Raw genomic sequence first — 20,133 nt, forward strand, 5'->3', positions numbered from 1 at the left:
TCCTCTGCCAGCCATCCCTGCACTTAGTGCCAGCATACTTGTCTCTTAGCTTTTGTGTGCTCAGTCCCCCATCTAAGGCCCCTGAAAGGTCATAATCTATTTGAGGACAAATTATATCTGTTGTAAATATTTCAAAACATCATGAAAATAGGAGATTGTGCACATGAAATCAGCACTCATGAGCACTTCTTGAGGATGCCACAATGGCATCTTGTCCAAAAAGAGGATGAACCAAAATAAAGAACTCAGGAACTAGGGGCACCCGGCTGGCTTAGTTGGTTAAACATCTGCGTTTGGCTTAGGTCATAGTCCTGGCATCGAGCCCTGGATCAGGCTCCCTGCTCAGTGGGGAGTCTGCTTCTCCCTCTCCCTTCACCCATCCCCCTGCTCGTGTTCTCTCTTGCTCTCTCTCTCTCTCTCAAATAAATAAATACAATCTTAAAAAAAAAAAAAAAACTCAGGAACTAGAAAATACCTGGTAAATCCAAACGTATAATTAATACAAATCTAAATAGAGAGCTACAACTTAGTAACTCAATCAAATGTAGCTGGAGAAAAGAATGGAAAAGTTGAACTCTAGTAGAGTAAGTGTTCTTTACATAGAGAGCAGAAAGGGTTTAAAGAAACAGAAACACGTTAATTGAGCTACAGGGGAGGGATAGTAGTTTCTAAAATACTTCTCTGAAGTTCAAGAAAAATTATGAAAACCTTTAAGAAGCAGAGTTTTTAAGAAGTCTTAAGCCTCAATTTTAGACAATATGTATGGGTACCTTCTTTTCATGCTTTTGAATGCATAAAACATACGGTTACAAAGAAACTAATTATAATTTAACAGAGTTGTAAAATTAATAATTTTGATACTGAGGGGCGCCTGGATGGCACAGCGGTTAAGCGTCTGCCTTCAGCTCAGGGCGTGATCCCGGTGTTCGGGGATCGAGTCCCACATCAGGCTCCTCCATTGTGAGCCTGCTTCTTCGTCTCCCACTCCCCCTGCTTGTGTTCCCTCTCTCGCTGGCTGTCTCTATCTCTGTCAAATAAATAAAATTGAAAAAAATAATAATAATTTTGATAACTGAAATTATGTATGCTTTATTAATACTTTAAAAACCAAATCAAAAGGTGAGTTTAATAATTACTGAAAATTTGAAATAGAGACGAGTGCTAATATTTTGACATATTTACAGCAAATGTAATATGGTATGAAAATGGGTGCCACAGTTACTATTTTTGAAATTTATTTTTAACATATAGTGTATTATTAGTTTCAGGGGTAGAATTTAATGATTCATCATTTGCATACAACACCCAGTGCTCATTACATCAAGTGTCCTCCTTAATGCCCATCACCCAGTGACCCCACCCCCCAAACTCCCTTCGAGCAACCCTCAGTTTGTTTCCTGTAGTTAAGTGTCTCTTATGGTTTGCCTCCCTCTCTGTTTTTATCTTATTTTTTCTTCCCTTCCCGTATGTTCATCTGTTTTGTTTCCTAAATTCCACATATAAGTGAAATCCTATTGTATTTGTCTTTCTCTGACTGATGTATTTTGCTTAGCCATAATATCCTCTAGTTCCATCCACGTCATTGCAGATGGCAAGATATCATTCTTTTTGATGGATGAGTAATATTCCATTGTGTATATTTATCACGTCTTCTTTATCCATTCATCTGTCAATGGACATCTGGGTTCTTTTCATATCTGGCCTATTGTGGACATTGCTGCTATAAACATTGGGGTGCATGTGCCCCTTCGAATCACTGTGTTTGTATCCTTTGGATGAATACCTAGTAGTGCAATTGCTAGATCATAGGATAGTTCTATTTTTATCCTTCTGAGGAACCTCCATACTGTTTTCCAGAGTAGCTGCACCAGTTTGCATTCCCACCAATAGTATAAGAGGGTTCCCCTTTCTCCACATCCTCGCCAACATCTGTTGTTACCTGATTTTAGCCATTACAAGTACTATTAATACTACTGTGGTTTGTAGTCTGCATTTATAGTGGAAGTAAATGCTAGATTTTAGTTGGAGATTAACAAAACTGAAGATGCCATTTTTTTCTTAAGTTCAGAGGCCATCTGAATTCTTTCTTTCTACCGATTTCTAGGACTCCTTAGACTTCCATGTTAAGAAATCCTCTTCCAGTGCTAATACAGCTCAAAATCTCATAATTTTTTTAGTCTTGAAAAAAACACTTAAATGAATCAATGAAATTATTTTTTTTCCTCTGTCCTTAAATGGTGGTGAAACACACCACTTTATTTATTTATTTTTTTTGCCATGTTCATTTGCTAATGAGTGACTTGTAGAAAACAATACTGGTTTTAGTTGTTCTTATCTTGGTATATTTAAATTATGAGAACAAAGGAAAGGCAAGGGGAGAATTTTGTCTTCAGGCTGAATTGCTTTAGGTAAATGTCTGTTAGCAGTAATGTAATTGGCCTTGCCTTGGATATGGTGCATTTTTTCTAGCTCCTTTGCAGTTCTTAGCACTAGGTTAGTTCAATGGGAAATTCCCAAAGAGTTGTACTTACGGCTTCAAATCCCTGAGGACATTGAGCCATTTCAGCACAACAAAATGTGAAAGTAATACATCAATTAATAATTTGCCTAGTGAAATTGTTGAACTTTGTCCAGTAGAGGAAGTTCCAAAAGCTCAAACCAAACCTTTACTCTTACTGAGGTTACACCTTCAGAGATAGATAAATAGAGAGAAAGACAAGGTTGAGGAAAATAAGGTAGATTTTGGCAAAATTACACCTTCCCAGGATGAGAGCCAGGACAGACATTCACATTCTTTTTTAACTAGACTTCTCTGCAGGATGTGGGATCAGAAGAATTTGACTGCTTGTCCTGTGTACATGACCAGTTTTCCATCCACACATTTTTGAGGTTCATTTAAACTTGACTGTGTCCTCATACTTCCAGGGCCACTCCAACTTCCTCTTATTATCAGCCAATGAGTCTAAAAGGTATCATTTTCTTCTTTTTTTTCCCAGGTGGCCTACATATACACCCTTACACTCCCATGTTGAGCTTGCTCTATCAATCAAAGATTGACTCTTTTCCATAAGACAGCCTCCTTGGGTGGTCAGTCGGCCTCCAGATTTCTGTATAATGAAGAGGAGAAATTACTCAGCACATGTGGAATTATATGAGGAACATAATGGGAAGATTTCTAGGATAGAAAGGGATGGTCCCTTTTTTCCTTTAGGTCCCATGAAAGTGCCACTTGAAGGCACTTTTGTAAGTACAGGAGTCAGGCAATAAATTCATTTTTAAATAAACCAATCTACTGCAACTCAGGCAGTAGGTAACCCGTACTTTGTAGACAAAGATTATCTGTCCAGGAATTTGTTTTTACATGTTCATCTCCAACAACAAGAATAAAAGATGCCACTAGATGCCAAGCTCTGTGTGTTGTAATGGTCTTATGTCAAGGTAATAATCAATTGCCTGTAGTCAATGAGCTATAGTACATGTATTACCAATTTTTTAAAAAAGATTCTATTTATTTATTTGAGAGAGGGAGAGAGCACAAGCGGGTAGGAGGGGCAGAGGTAGAGAGAGAAGTGGATTCCCCTCTGAGCAGGGCACCTGACTTGGGGCTTGATCCCAGGACCCTGAGATCATGACTTGAGCTGAAGACAGACACTTAACTGACTGAGCCACCCAGGTGCCGCCATATCGTACTGCTCTTAAGTTTAGGAGTAGCTAGCATCTTCTGCATGTATGAGAGACCTTTCTGAAAACAAAGGCAGTGTGGGAGATGCTGAATTCCCAAGTACTTTCCTAGACTTTTCTTTAGAGATATGTAAATTATCTGTGTCTCTTGGTGAGTGAGTATATGCTGTGAAGGGAAAAACACACTTATTTTCATGAAGTAAAACTGGAGATAAAGCCAAGTAATGAGAAAGTAAAACTTCCTTGAGAAAGAAAGAAGGGAAAGCAGAAGAAATGGTGACGCCATAAAAAGATGAGACTGGCAAGCACTATCCTCATGCAAGGGTTTGGCCAACTTTGCTTGGGGGCAAGGAATGATATCTTCTGAGTTAGCAAACATAGTTTGTTGGAAGTGATACATATTTAAATTAAAATCCTCTGTAAATTCTATCAGTTTTCAACTCTCAGTCTTCAATGTTGTTGTGACAGTATTTTTTAGATACGATTAGCATTTAAATCAGTAGACTTTGAGTAAAGCAGATTGCCCTCTATAATGAGTGTGGGCCTCATCCAAACAGTTGAAGGCATTATGAAAAAGATTGACTTCTGAAGAAGAGGAAACTCTGCCAGAAGACTGGTTTTAGACTTGAACTGCAACATCAACTCATCCCTGGGCCTTTAGCCTGCCAGTCTACCCTGCAGATTTCGAGAGTTTGCCAGTTCTTTGTGATAAACCTCTCTCTGTACGGACACACACAAACACACACACACTCTCTCTCTCTCTCTCTCTCTCTCTCTCTCTCCCTATTGGTTCTGTTTCCTCCTTTTCTAGAAAGCCCTGACTACTCTAAGTTCTTACCAGAGTCTTTTTCAAAAGGAGAGAGGTATAGGTCCCCAACTCCAGAAGGTACTCATGATGGGTGACTTGGGTAGATTGGGGAAAAATGGGAGGTTCTAATTGGCACTTTTGTATCTGAAGGCTAAAACAGGAAGTGGCCTTGACCCCTGATGAGCCAAATTAGGCAGAGACTGTTAATTGATAGAGGTCTCAGCACACGCCGATCCCATGTTCCAATGCTAGCTTTGGTCCAGGAGGTAGCAGTGCATGCACATGGAGTTGGGGGCATGTGGTGGGATGCCGCCTGGCTACACCACCTACTACCCTTATTGTTGCTGTCGACTGTTTGCCCTTGGCTCATGCCACCCTACTTCTATCCTTAGTTCCTTGAAAACTTTGGCTCCTGGCCTTAATTCTATCATCATTTTTCATGACTTCAGCATGTAGAACAGATGACCCATCTAACACTCTGGCCTCTCATTCCCTTACTTCCTCATTTCCAACAACACATTATTTTCCACCATACTGCAGCCAAGTTTCATCTTAGACCTTGTTATCACCAGTAGCTGCTCCAATTCCAAAGCCTCAGTTTCAAAATCCACTCACCCCATATACTATTTCCTGTACTTCTAGCTTATGTCCTCTAATACCTCTCTGCCACAGGTTTTTAACCAGGGAGACCCACAGGTTGCTTGATCCACTGCTTTCTTACTACCCATCAACACCTTCCTATTTTGTCTGACTCCCTCCGTGTTCAGCTTATCATCACATGAGCCATCATTCTACTATCACCATCAGCAAAAGCCTTCAGCTACATGGAGGCAAACTGCATGGACCTCGTTGGCCACTTGAACCTGTGGATTCTTAAAGAACTTAAAGGCCCTAAGTAAATTATTAGGAGAAATGATGAGGGGATAGGGACATTTAAAAATCTTGAGGGAATTGGAAACCGATTTGTCAGCTTATAAATTAAGGTTATTTCTTTTGACTTTATCAAGTTTGGGGCTTCTTGTAGAGAGCAAGGATTAACCTTGGCTTTCTGAGTCCACCAACTATAGCAACTTCATGTAATCACCAGCTCTGAAAATCTTTTACTTGATCTGAATTGCACAAATGGAGATTTTCTTTTGTAACACTTAAGTAACTTGGGGGCTTTCTGGTTTCTTGTATCATATTGAGGAAAGAGACCCATTGTCATGGATTTTCTAGTTGTTGATGGTCCAGTTCCAAAATAGTCTGGTTATTACTAATTCCAGGGGGTTGGTAGTTTGAATAATATTTAAATTCTCTATTCATGTAGGCAAACCAGTACCCACATAAGACTATAACAATTAATTAAAAAGAGATAAAATACAAAATTCCGTTTCTCTGACTAGCCATAATTCCACATATTCAGTAGCCGTATACAGCTAGTAGCTACCATATTGAACAGTGCAGAATACATTTCCATCATCACAAAATGTTCTATTGTGTGATAGTGTTTTATGTTTTAGATCAGGGGTGGCAAACTACAGCCTTGGACCAAACCTGGTCCTTGGCTTGTTTTTGTACAACCACCTACAAGCTAGGAATACTTTTTGCATTTTTTGAGGATTATAAATATAAGCAAAGAATATGTGACTAGGACTGTGTGTATTCTGCAAAGCTTAAAATATTCATTACCTGGCCTTTTACAGAAAAAGTCCTTAACCTTGTCTTAGGTAACAAATTACTTAAATATTTATGTTTTTGTAATGTATTACAGAATGTAACTCCTTGTGGTCAAGAATCATATTTTTTACAGTGTTATTGTATGGAATCCAATACATGGCTTATATATATTGAGTATTAATTAAACACATATTATTGAAAGCTTTTTCAGCTCTAGTTGTTTGGAAGTTTTAGATGAATGAGACATTCAAAAAGATCAAGTTCATATTTTAGTGGAGTAGGTAGACCTGTGAAGTCTTACCTATAATACTAATTAGATACTACTAATCATGGTGTTAAAAATGGTAGTGTTGGAGTGTGGAGGGTGATGAATTCTGATCAAAGCTGTGTGTGGCTGGGGAGTAAAGAATGCAGCGTGTAAGCAGGTCTTTGAAGGAAGAGTAGGAATTAAATAGGCAGAGAGGCAGGGAAAGGCAGTCCAGGTTATACAAACAGCAGAAGCACATATGTAGAGCAGTGAAAACAAAACACAAAGTGCATTTGAAGAAATGTAGACAAATGAGATTTAATCCTAAAATGGGGAGTAAGGAGTGTACCAAGAGACAAGTAAAGGGGGTTGGAATTTGATGAGAGGTGCTGGTTTTCTATCACTAACCAGTGAAAGGGCAGCCTATCATAGGTTCTCACAAAAAAGCCCTACTCTGTTTCGTGCCTTTCAGGAAAATGCTATATCCGTTTTTATGCCTATTGGTGTGCTTTTATACTTATCAGATGTGAGGAAGGGCTTTGAAGCTACTAAAATGGTGGACTCGGGGATATTTATAGCAATGGGAAATTGACATAGCCTCCCTAGTGATTTAGCTTGACTCAGAACTTTTCCGTTTCCCTGCTGCTTTGTTCCAGCAAGTCTTGTTTATTGGGACGAGTGGATGGAGAAGGCGGTCACAACCAACCAGTTTGGGGGGTACACCCATAAAAATGTACATTAGGCTTGAGACGCAGGGAAGAAAACTGAAAGAAAAATTTTCTCCTTAGCACACACAGCTCTTACAGAGCTCATTGTTGAATTCCCAGGAAACCAAGCAGGGTGATAGAATCAATGTGAGAATCATAATACTATATAACACCATGGGATTACGTCTAATGAACCTAGGTTCCCGGCCCCATTTTCTGGAATTTTTTGATCATGAATATTTGACAAATGGCTTAGCTGAATTCCCTGCAATTCTAGTATTTGGTTTCTGGGAACAAATCAAGTGTTCTGTAAGCTGCTTAAATAACACCCATGGCTGATAGAAAACTTCTGAGAAGGAGTTTGGATCGTTCCCCTTTCCACGTGATGGCACTCAGTGTTTTATCATTAGCTGTGCTTGTTCAACTTTTTGATTTTATTTAGATACCAAATTCATTTTATCAAGAGACTATCTTTTTTAACTAATGGCCATAAGGGCCGGATACAGAATAGATTGTGCCAAGTTTAGAACCTATTCAGAATTCATGGATATGACATTTCAGCCTGAACTCAAACCTCTTGGTTTCTGAGTTAATTTTTATTTGGCAAAGGATAATTTCCAGGTTTCAAAAAGGGAAAACAAAACAAAAGAAACCTTCTGTGAAAGCATATTTTAAGGCTTCTTGGATACCATATACCATTTAGGAAAAAAAATTCACTGATGTTTTAAGAAAAAGCCAATCAGAAACACATGGGTTAAATTGCCTTCAAAGGAAAAAAAGCTTTAAAGACTAAGAGGCAGTAGGACTTTGGAAAAACCTGATGATCTTTTCAAACCCAAAAGTTTGGGAAAAAATGAATAAATCTTTAATATACCCTTAAAATAGATGTCTTTTTATCTAACCAAATTTAATCATCAGTGATTTATCTCCACTGCCTCTGCTTTGTGGATGAGGAACTTGAGATACTAGGTCCCCAGATCATGCCACATGGAGATCAAGGGTTTATCCATGATATTATTAGTATCACTCACTCTTGTCCCAGAGTGTGGGAAGTTGAGGCAGGAGTAACAGTTTGCTGGTAAGTCTTACACAGTGATCTAGGGTCATGATAAACTCCAATTCTTTGGACAAGAGAAACACACTGGACTTCCATAAAACCAAAATTTAGGGCTACACACTAACCAGGGATTATATAATATTCTCTTTATATCTCTGTGTAGGCACATTGCATTATAAACGCATGTAATGTGTGCATACTCAGCCATTAGTGCTGTCCAGAATTTAAAATCAAAAGAGGGAGGGAGACAGAGAACAAAAGATAATAGTAATTACAGGTGATTCCAGTTACCATTCTGCTCAGTGAGGATGAGATGGAAGACAAAGCCCATGTAATTTTCTTAGTGAAAGTATCTTGCTGCACTAAAAGTAACTCTGGTCATTAAATACACAGACGTGTGTTTATGTGTAGAATTGTCTCTTATTGGAAGCAATTAGTGCAGCCACAGCTCAACCAAGGTAGTGGTGATGTCTTTTCCAAAGATAACCTTGAGGATTTCCTGGAAAGTTGTCCATTTGCTTGTAGCGTGATCCTTTACTAAGAATTTTCTAAGAGAAAATTTGATATTTTGAAAATTATTTTCTTATGCCCTGATTTTAGGACTTAGCCATTGCATAAGTAGAATTCCACTATCATCTGTCTGCAGGAGTCCAGGAACTAAGTGAAGGCCAAGAGTTTCAGAAGGGTAGGAAGTTATATCCATGGCATAATACTGTCAACTAATGTTAGTGTTCAGTGGAAAACGTTAAAGACAGAAAGAAGGAAGAGCTGGCTAGAAAATAAACATGGGCAAGAGACGTGATGGGCAGAATCCCAATTTCCTGTACCTGGAAGAAAGACTAGGACAGAGGAAAGAGGATTGTTATGGCAGGAAGTAAGTGAAGGGGAGAAACTCAGCAGTGACCGATGCACGGAGGCTGGGAACATGGGGAGGGTTCAGTACACAGGACTCATCCTGTTGGGTACGCACAGGATTTTTAAGTGTTTGACTCAGTCACAGAAAACAGTGGCTGCTGGTTCTAATGGAAAATTACAGACCCTAAATCTGAGGATCGGTTATGAAAGTAGGCAGCGACTGATGTAGAAAGAACACAGAATTTGGTGTCAGATAGAAGTTGTTAAGAACCTCACTTTTTTCATCTATAAAATGGCTATGATAATAATGCTTAAAAGGCTTAAATGAGATATGCCAAGGTGTCAACATAATGCTTGGAAAAGGGAATGTAGAAAAACTTACTCTTTACTTGGGGGCATTCGCAAATCTCTAAATTGTAGATGTATCTGTCAGATCTTCTGTGAACTTGTAATAAAACTCATCTTCCTGGATATAGAAAATAAGGGCTGGATGGAAGGCCTTGGAGTCAAATTGACTTGAACTTGAATCACTTCCATGTCTCTAGCTACTTGATATCCTTGAAGTGATAGCTCAGTTTGATTTTCAGAGTTCTTGGGAAGATTAAAAGAGGTGGCAAAGACATTGGAAGAACTTAGCACATAGTTTTCACTCAGACTCTTAGTTCCTTTCTCCTTCATTCTATTTTTGTAGTATCTCAAACAGATTTAACACAATTAAAAACAAATTTTGGAACTTATTTGGCTTGTGAGATAAAGTTCTGAATTGTGTTTTTTAACTGCTTAAATGACCTCAAATATTTCTACTTAGGAACATTTTGAATTCATAGCAGGGTCTAAACATCTGACAATATGATTTCAAATATCCTTTTTTTATTTTTAACCTCTGAGATTCAGTTTGACTATTTTACACACACACACACACACACACACACACACACACACACACACTTCTGTTACTCATGGATGAAGACAATTATTTTTTTAGCTTTCTTGAAGTATAATAAAGCTCATCAATTTAAAGTATGCAATTTAGTGAGTTTTGACAAATGTAAAAAGGTAGTTCATCACCACTCCTATGACGTTACAGAATATTTTCATCATGCCCTGGTACCTCCTTTGTAGTCACTGCCCCTCTAACACTGACTGATCTCTGACAATCACTGGTTTTGTGTTTCTTTTTTTTTTCCCTTTGCTTTCCTATAGTTTTGCCTTTTCTAAAATTTTAAACTAATGGTGTCATATCATATGTAGTCTTTTGTGTCTAGATTTTCTTCAACTTAGCGTTATGTTTTTGAGATTCATCATATTGCCGAAAGCATCAATAGTTTGTATCTTCTTTTTTTTATTATTATTACTATGTTATGTTAGTCACCATACAGTACTTCATTAGTTTTTGATGTAGTGTTCCATGATTCATTATTTGCGTACAACACCCAGTGCTCATTACAACACATGCCCCCTTAATACCCATCACCGGGCTAACGCATCTCCCCACCCCATCCCCTCTGAAACCCTCATATTGTTTCCCGGAGTCCATAGTCTCTCATGGATTGTCTCCCCCTCTGGTTTTCCCCCCATCATTTTTCCCTTTCTTCCCCTAATGTCCTTCATGCTATTCTTTATGTTCCACATATGAGTGAAACCATATGATAATTGTCTTCCTCTGCTTGACTTACTTCACTTAGCATAATCCCCTCCAGTTCCATCCATGTCGATGCAGATGGTGGGTATTCATCCTTTCCCATGGATGAGTAATATTCCAAGGTATATATGAACCACATCTTCTTTATCCATTCACCTGTTGTAGGGCATCTTGGCTCCTTCTACATTTTGACTATTGTGGACATCGCTGCTATGAACATTGGGGTGCATGTGCCCCTTATTTTCACTACAACTGTATCTTTGGGGTAAATACCCACTAGTGCAATTGCTGGATCATAGGGTAGCTCTATTTTTAACTTTTTGAGGAACTTCCATGCTGTTTTCCAAAGTGGCTGTACCAGCTTGCATTCCCACCAACAGTGTATGAGGATCTCCCTTTCTCCACAGCCTCTCCAACATTTGCTGTTTCCTGCCTTGTTAATTTTTGCCATTCTAACTGACGTAGGGTGGTATCTCAGTGTGGTTTTGATTTAAATTTCTCTGATGGCTAATGATGCTGAACATTTTGTCACGTGTCTGTTAGCCATTTGTATGTCTTCTTTGGAGAAGTGTGTGTTTATATCTTCTGCACATTTTTTGACCTGATTATTTGTTTTTTGGGTATTGAGTTTGAGAAGTTCTCTGTAGATCTTGGATACCAGCCCTTTATCTGTAATGTCCTTTGTAAATATCTTCTCCCATTCCGTGGGTTGCCTCTTAGTTTTGTTGACTGTTTCCTTTGCTGTGCAGAAGGTTTTTATCTTGATGAAGTCCAAAAAGTTCATTTTCACTTTAATTTTCCTTTCCTTTGGAAATGTGTCTAGTAAGAAGTTGCTGTCGCCGATGTCAAAGAGGTTATTGCCTATATTCTTCTTTAGGATTTTGATGGATTCCTGTCTCACATTGAGGTCTTTCATTCATTTAGAGTTTATCTCTGTGTATGATGTAAGAGAATGGTCCAGTTTCATTCTTCTGTATCTAGCTGTCCAATTTTTCCCAGCACCATTTATTGAAGAGACTGTCTTTTTTCCATTGGATATTTTTTCCTGCTTTGTCGAAGATCAATTGAACATAGAGTTGAAGGTCTATATCCGGGTTCTCTATCCTGTTCCGTTGATCTGTGTGTCCGTTTTTGTGCCAGTACCATGCTGTCTTGGTGATCACAGCTTTGTTGTATAGCTTGAAATTGGGCAACATGATGCCCTCAGCTTTGTTTTTTTTTTTTTTTTTTTTCAACATCTCCTTGACGATTTGGGGTCTTTTCTTGTTCCATACAAATTTTAGGATTGTTTGTTCCAGCTCTTTGAAAAGTGCCAATGGTATTTTAATAAGGATGGCATTGAAAGTGTAGATTGCTCTGGGCAGCATAGACATTTTAACAATGTTTATTTTTCCCATCCATGAGTGTGGAATGTTTTTCCGTCTTTTTGTGTCATCTTCAATTTCTTTCGTCAGTGTTCTGTAGTTTCTAGAGTATAGATAGATCCTTTACCTCTTTGGTTAGGTTTATTCCTAGGTATCTAGTGGTTTTTGGTGCTGTTGTAAATGGAATCAATTCCTTAGTTTCTATTTCTACAGTTACGCTGTTAGTGTATAGAAATGCAACTGATTTCTGAGCATTGATTTTGTATCCTGCTACATTACTGAATTGCTCTATAACTTCTAATAGTTTGGGAGTGGATTCTTTTGGGTTTTTCATATAGAGTATCATGTCATCTGCGAAGAGAGACATTTTGACTTCTTCTTTGCCAGTTTGGATACCTTTTATCCCTTTTTGTTGTCTGATTGCTGTTGCAAGGACTTCTAGTACTATGTCGAATAATAGTGACGAGAGTGGGCATCCTTGTCGTGTTCCTGATCTTAAGAGAAAAGCTCTCAGCTTTTCCCCATTGAGAATGATATTTGTTGTGGGCTTTTCATAGATAGTTTTTATGAAATTGAGGAGTGTTTCCTCTGTCCCTACACTCTGAAGAGTTTTAATCAGGAAAGGATGCTATATTTTGTCAAATGCTTTTTCTGCGTCAATTGAGAGGATCATATGGTTCTTGTCTTTTCTTTTGTTGATGTGTTCTGTCACACTGATTGATTTGCGAGTGTTGAACCACCCTTGCATCCCACCTGGTCATGATGGATAATCCTTTTAATGTACTGTTGGATCCTGTTGGCTAGGATTTTGTTGAGTATTTTCCATCCAGGTTCATCAGGGATATTGTTCTATAATTCTCTTTTTTTCTTGGGGTCTTTGCCTGGTTTTGGGATCAAGGAAATGCTGGCCTCATAGAACGAGTTTGGAAGTTTTCCTTCTGTTTCTATTTTTTAAAACAGCTTCAGAAGAATTCATATTATTTGTTCTTTAAATGTTTGGTAGAATTCCCCTGGGAATCCATCTGGCCCTGGACTCTTGTTTTTTTGGGAAGATTTTGATTACTGCTTCAGTTTCCTTACTGGATATTGGTCTATTCAGATTGCCTATATCTTCCTGTTTTAGTGTTTGTAGTTTATAAGTTTCTAAGAAGGCTTCTATTTCTTCCAGGTTGTCTAATTTATTGGCATATAGTTCCTGATAATAATTTCTAATAATTGTTTCTATTTCCTTGGTGTTAGTCGTGATCTCTCCGCTTTCATTCACGATTTTATTAATTTGGGTCCTTTCTCTTTTCTTTTGGATAAGTCTGGCCAGAGGTTTATTGATCTTGTTAATTCTTTCAAAGGACCATCTTCTAGTTTAGTTGATCTGCTCTACTGTTTTTTCTGGTTTCTATTTCATTGATCTCTGCTCTAATCTTTATTATTTCTGTTCTCGTGCTTGGTTTAGGTTTTATTTGCTGTTCTTTCTCCATTTCCTTTAGGTGTAAGGTTAGCTTGAGCATTCAGAATTTTTCTACTTTTTTGAGTGAGGCTGGGATGGCTATGTATTTCCCCCTTAGGACCACCTTTTCAGTATCCCATAGAGTTTGGACCTTCTTATTGTTGACTAGATAATTCCATTTTATCACTGCACAATTTGTTTATACATTCAAAAGTTGATGGCCATTTGAATTTATCCCAATGTTTGGATATTGTGAATAAAATTGATATGCACATGCAGGCATAGGTCTTTGAACATATATATACATTTCTCTCGAGTAAATACCTAGATGTGAATTACTAGGTTTTATGATAAGTGTATGCTTTAATTTATAAGAAATTTTCAAACTATTTTCCAAATTGCTAGCCCTGTTATTCATTCTCATCAGTAGTGTAGAATACTTTCAGTTGCCCTACCTCATAACATTCGACATTGTCAATATTTTAAATTTTAGTCATATCTAATGAATGGGTATGGTATCTCATTGTGGTTTTATTTGCATTTCCCTAATGACTAGTGATGTTCAGCATATTTTCATATGCTTATTTGGCACCTGCAAATAATAGTGTAGAGTGTATGTTCAAATCTGTCATTCAACTTTTTATTGAACTGTCTCATTATTATCGAGTTGTAAGAGTTCTTTATAGATTCTGAATACAAGTAATTTTAAAGTGTATATATTTTACAAATACCTTTCTATCTGGCCTACCATTTTATTTTCTTAATATTATTGAAGAGTAAAGTTTTTAATTTTGATGAAGTATAATTCATTAACTTTTCTTGTATACTTCATGCTTTTTGTGTCCTATTTAAGAAATCTCCGCCTAGCCCAAGTTTCACAGTTTTTTTCTGTTTTCTTCTAGAAGTTTAAAGTTTTTAGCTCTTTTATTTAGGTGTGTGATCTATTCTGAGGTATTGTATGAGGTGAAATTTAATTTATTTTACTATAAAGTTACGATCATTCCAGTGCAATTTGTTGAAAACAAAATCCTTTTCCAATTGACTAATTTTGGCACATTGCTAAATCCAGTTGTCCACATACGTGTGGATTTATTTCTGGGCTTTCGGTTTTTATTGAGCTGTATGCGTTATGCCAATAGTAAGCCATCTTACTTACTGTAGCTTTAGAGTTAAGTATTGAAATTAGATAGTGTGAGTCTTTCAGCTTTATTTTTCATTTTAAAATTTGTTTGTCTATTCTGGATCCTTTGGATTTCTGTATAAGTTTTAGCATTAGCTTTCAAATTGTTACAAAATATAGTTGGGGTTTTGTTTGGGAATGCACTGAATCTATAGATCAATTTGGAGAAAACAGTGATCTTAAAAATGAAACAAATCTTCTGATAGTGAAAATTATATAGTTCTGCATGTGTTTAATTTGTCTCAGCAATATTTTGCAATTTTCAGAATGACTTACACATTTTATTAAATATATTCTTTTTATTTCATGTTTTTTTCTTTCTTTTTTTTAAGATTATTTATTTATTTATTTGACAGAGAGAGAGAGAGCGAGACAGCCAGCGAGAGAGGGAACAGAAGTGGGAGAGGAACATGTTTATTTCTAATATAAATAGTATTTCTTCAAATTCAGATTCTGATTATTTGCAGCTAATATGTAGAAATTGATTAATAAATATTTAGTATACTATAATCTTGCTAAACTGACATTATTTCTGGGATCCTTTTAGGAATTTCCTTAGGATTTTTTACACAGATAAACATGTCCTCGTGTGAACAAAAACAGTTTGAATTCTTCCTTTTTAATATGTATTCTATCTATCCATTCATTCATTCGTTTATTCATTCTTCCTTTATTGCTCTGGTCATAATTTAGAGCATAATGCTGAATGGAAATAATGAGTCATCCTTACCTCGTTCTTTGTCTAAGAAGGAAAGCATTCAGTCTTTATCCATTAAGTATAATATTAACTGTAGGTTATTTGTGGATGCCCTTTATCAGTTTGAGAAAGTTCTCCTTTATTCCTAATTTTCTGGGAAGGTTTTTTTTAAATCATAAATAAATGTTAAATTTTTTCAAATCCATTTGATGACTCTATTGGGTTGTTTATATGTATTTTCTTTTTATGACTCTTAATGTGGGGAATTATATTGATGGACTTCCAAATGTTAAGCCTACCTTGAATTGTTGGGATGGGTTCAGTTTGCTAAATTTTTGTTAAAGATTTTTACCTGTATATTCATGAGGAATATTATTCAGTTGTTTTCCTGTAACTTCTTTGGTTTTGGTGTCAAGGCAATGGTGGTCTCATCAGTGAGTTGGAAAGGTTTCCTTTTGTGGTATTTGCTAGAATAGTTTGAATGAAATTTGCATTATTTCTTATTTAAATGTTTTAAAGGATATGCTAATGAAGGTATCTGTGCTCAGAGTTTTCTTTTGGGGAAGTTTAAAAATGATTAATTCAATTTCATTATTAGTTGCAGACTTTTCAGGTTACCTTCTTGTTTTGTGTTGAGCTTTGGTAGCTGGCATCTTTCAAGGAATTTGTCTGTTTCATTAAGTTGCTGGACTTCTCAAAAATTCTTAATAATATTCCCTAATTAAAATTTGAATGTAGGTAGAATGTGTAGTGATGTCCTTTCTCTTGTTTCTGATATTTTTAATTTGCATCTTCTTTCTGTTTTTCCTTATCAGCTTGCTAGAGGTTTGTACAGTCAATGATCTTTAGAACCAAGTTTTTAATTAGTTAGTATTATCTATTTTATCTTGTTTTGTGTTTCATTGATTTCTTCTCTGCTTTTTAAAAAAATTCCTTTTTCCTGTTTACTTTGGGTTTACTTGCTGTTCTTTAAGTATTATTGTACTACTGTTTATTTCTTTTTAGCTTTGTTAGTTTTTGCTTTATATATTTAGGTATTTCTAAGTTGGGTACATTAATATTTACAGTTGTTATATTTTCTTGATATGTTTACTCACTTATTATATCATCACTATCATCACCTTCTTTATCTCTTTTTGTCATTTTTAGTTTAAGTTCTATTTTGTCTGATGTAAGTATAGCTACCCCTGCTTTGGTTACCATTTGCTTGAAATGTTTTTTTCCATCCCTTCACTCTCAGTCTGTGTGTGTCTCTTGTAGGTTAAAGTGAATCTCTTAATGGCAGCATATTGTTAGATCTTTTTTACTTTAAATCCATTCAGCTATTCTGTTTTTTAATTGGATAATTTAATGTATTTACATTTTAAGTAGTATTGATGAGTAAGGCCTTACTATTGCCTTTTCTTTTTTTTTTGAGAGAGAGAAAGGGAACACGTGTGAGGGGGAGGGGCAGAGTGAGAGGGAGAGAGAGAATCTTAAGCAGGCTCCATGCTCAGCCCACATGGGGCTCAGTCTCACTGCCTTGAGATCATGACCTGAGCCTAGATCGACAGTTGGATACTTAAGCAACTGAGCCACCCAGGTGCCCCACTATTGCCATTTTTAAAATATATTTTCTGATTGTTTTGTAGATCCATTGTTCCTTGTTTCTTATCCTGCTGTCTTGTGTGTGTGTGTGTGTGTGTGTGTGTGTGTGTGTGTTGATGTCTTTTGGTAGCAGTATGTTTTGACTTCTTTATTGTGTTCTTTCGTGTAATTATTACAGGAGTCTCTCTTGCAGCTAACATAAAATATCTCCAATTTAAAACACCTCATTTTATTTTTTTATAACAACCTATTTTAAAGTGATAAAAACTTCACTAGAATTTGTAAATGTTATATTAGTACTTTCCCCTCCCTTTCACCTTTTAGTTTATTGTCTTTCTAATTTATATAGTTTTATATGGTGTACCTAATAATAGGTTTTTATGGTTATTCTTACTATCACTTTTAAAACTTTTAAACTTGAGTTGTAAGTTAATTATGCACCACTATTATATAGCAGAATCTAACTATAACTCTATATTTACCATTACCGGTGAGATTTATGCTACCTTTTTATGTTTTTATGATGTTAATTAGCATTGTTTAACTTCTACTCAGAACTCCCTGTAGTATTTGTTGTAAGGCAGGTCTGGTGTTAATGAACTCCCTCATCTTTATTTTTTCAGGAAAGCCTGTATCCCTCCTTTGTTTCTGACAGCTTTTTTGAAGGTCTAGATTTCTTGGTTGATAGTTATTTTCTTTTTATATTTTGAATATGTCATTCCATTCTCTCCTGGCCTGAAAAGTTTCTGGTGAGAAATCTGCTTGTAGTCTCATGGGAGTTACCTTAAATGTAACTTACCTTTTTTTTTCTCTGCCTGCTTTGTAAATTCTTTCTTTGTGTTTTACAGTGTAATAGTAATGTGTCTTAGTGTAGCCTGGTTCAGGTTCAACCTGTTTGGAGTCCTTTAGGCCTCATAGATTTTGATACCTCTTTCCCTCCCCAGGTTTGTGAAGTTTTCAGCCATTATTTTTTGAAATATCCTTTCTATCCCTTTCTCTTCTCCTGGAATTCCCATAATGTGAATGATCTTTTATTTTGTCCCATAATTCATGTAGGCTTTCTTTACTCTTTTTCATTCTTTTTTCTTTTTACCCCTCTGACTGGCTAATTTCCAGTGTCCTATTTTCTAGGTCTCTGATTCTTTTTTCCATGTGGTTGAATCTACTTTTGAAACTCTTTATTGAATTCTTCAGTTACTATATTTTTCAACTCTAAGATTTCTGTTTGTTTTTAATGGTTGCTCTATCCTTGCCAAACTTTTCATTTTGTTCATGCATTGTTTTCCTAATTTCATTTAGTTGTATGTGTTTTCTTGTAGTACACTAAATGTTCTTAAGAGGAATATTATGCGTTCTTTGTCTAACAGTTCATAGATAACCATTTCTTTAGTATCTATTATTGGAGCTTTATCAGTTACCTTTAATGATATCCTATTTACCTGATTTTTTATGCCCCTCGATTCCTTACATTGGTGTATGTGCATTTAAGTAATTAAGCTCCTTTTTAAGATTTTACAGATTTGCTTTGGCAGAGACTGTTCTTTACCATTCAACTTAGTTTGAGTTTCTGGGTGTGTCTTCTTATAATGTCCTTGGGCATGTGGGGCCTGTATTATGGTTTATTTTGGAGCAAGGCAGCGATACGAGTTTTGAGGATGGGGATGGGATGGAGGTGTGCTTCTGACTAAGAACAGTTTGATAGTTTCCTACCCGAGTGAGGCTGTAGGATGAGCTCTGTGGATATTAGTTGTTTTCGTGAGGGGCATTGAAGTCAGGAATGACTTATTTCAGCATCTTGGTGATGTCACTGGCTATCTAGTTTCTTAATGTGGAAGCATAAGTAATTGATGAGGTATTTATTCTTTTCTGATGTAGGCATTTGATATTATATAATTTCTTATAAATAGTGTTTTAGCTGTATTGTACAACTTTCGATACGTGTGTGTGCATTTTCATGAAGTTCAAATATTTTTAATTGCCTTTTTGTGTATTCATTGAGCCATGGGTTATGTAGAAATATGTCATTTAGTTTTCAAATATTTGAGGGTTTTCTGTGTACTTTTCTGTTACTGACTTCTAATTTAATTGTATTGTGATCACACAATATACTTTGTATTATTAAATACTTTTAAATTTGTTGATGCTTGTTTTCTGGCCCAGACTGTGGTCTATTTTGTTAAATATATTGTGTGCACTGAAAATAATGTCTATTACATGCAGTGTTTAATAAATGTCAAGTTGATCAATTGTGTTGTTCAAGTCTTCTATATCTGTACTGATTTTCTGTCTGCTTTTTCCATTATTGAGACAGAAGTGTTGAATTCTCCAACTATCAGCTTTTGGATTTGTCTCTTTTTTCTTTCAGTTCTATCACTTATTGGCTTATTGTATTTTAAAATTGTGTTATTAAGTACATATACCTTTAAGATTGTTATGTCTTCTTGATAAAGTGACATCTTTATTATTATGAAATGATCTTTATCTCTGGGATTATTTTTTGCTCTGAAATCCCCTTTGTCTGATATTTATATAGCTACTCCATCTTTCCTTTGATTTGTGGTTATATGGTATATTTCTTTCCATTCTTTTACTTTTTACATTTGTCTGTATTTATATTTACAAAAGTTTTAGTGTAGAAAGCATAATATTAGGTCTTTTTTTTTTTTATCAATCTAGGAATCTGTGCTTTTTTGTTGAAATATTTAGAGCACTTATTTAATGTGATTATCTATGATTGTGTTTAAATCTACTGTCTTGCCACGTGTTTCCTGTATGTACCATCTGGTTTTTTTGTAGTTTTTCTCTATCTTTCACATAAATTGAATATTTTTATAATTCATTTTATTTCCTTTGTTGGTTTCATATATATGTATATGTATTTATTAAATAGGTATGTTTTGGTATTGTTTTTTAGTAGTTGCTCTGGGGCTTATAATATTCATCTCCTGTTTAGCATATTACAATGCTTCACATCAGGATAATAACCATACATAAGTACATTTTTAAGGGGCGCCTGGGTGGTGCAGCATTAGGCGTCTGCCTTTGGCTCAGGGCGTGATCCCAGCGTTCTGGGATCGAGCCCCACATCAGGCTCTTCTGCTGGGAGCCTGCTTCTTCCTCTCCCACTCCCCCTGCTTGTGTATGTTCCCTCTCTCGCTGGCTGTCTCTGTCAAATAAACAAAAATCTTTAAAAAAAAATAAGTAC

This window comes from Ursus maritimus, unplaced genomic scaffold (assembly GCF_017311325.1).
Source record: "Ursus maritimus isolate PB19 unplaced genomic scaffold, ASM1731132v1 scaffold_34, whole genome shotgun sequence".
Classification (NCBI taxonomy): domain Eukaryota; kingdom Metazoa; phylum Chordata; class Mammalia; order Carnivora; family Ursidae; genus Ursus; species Ursus maritimus.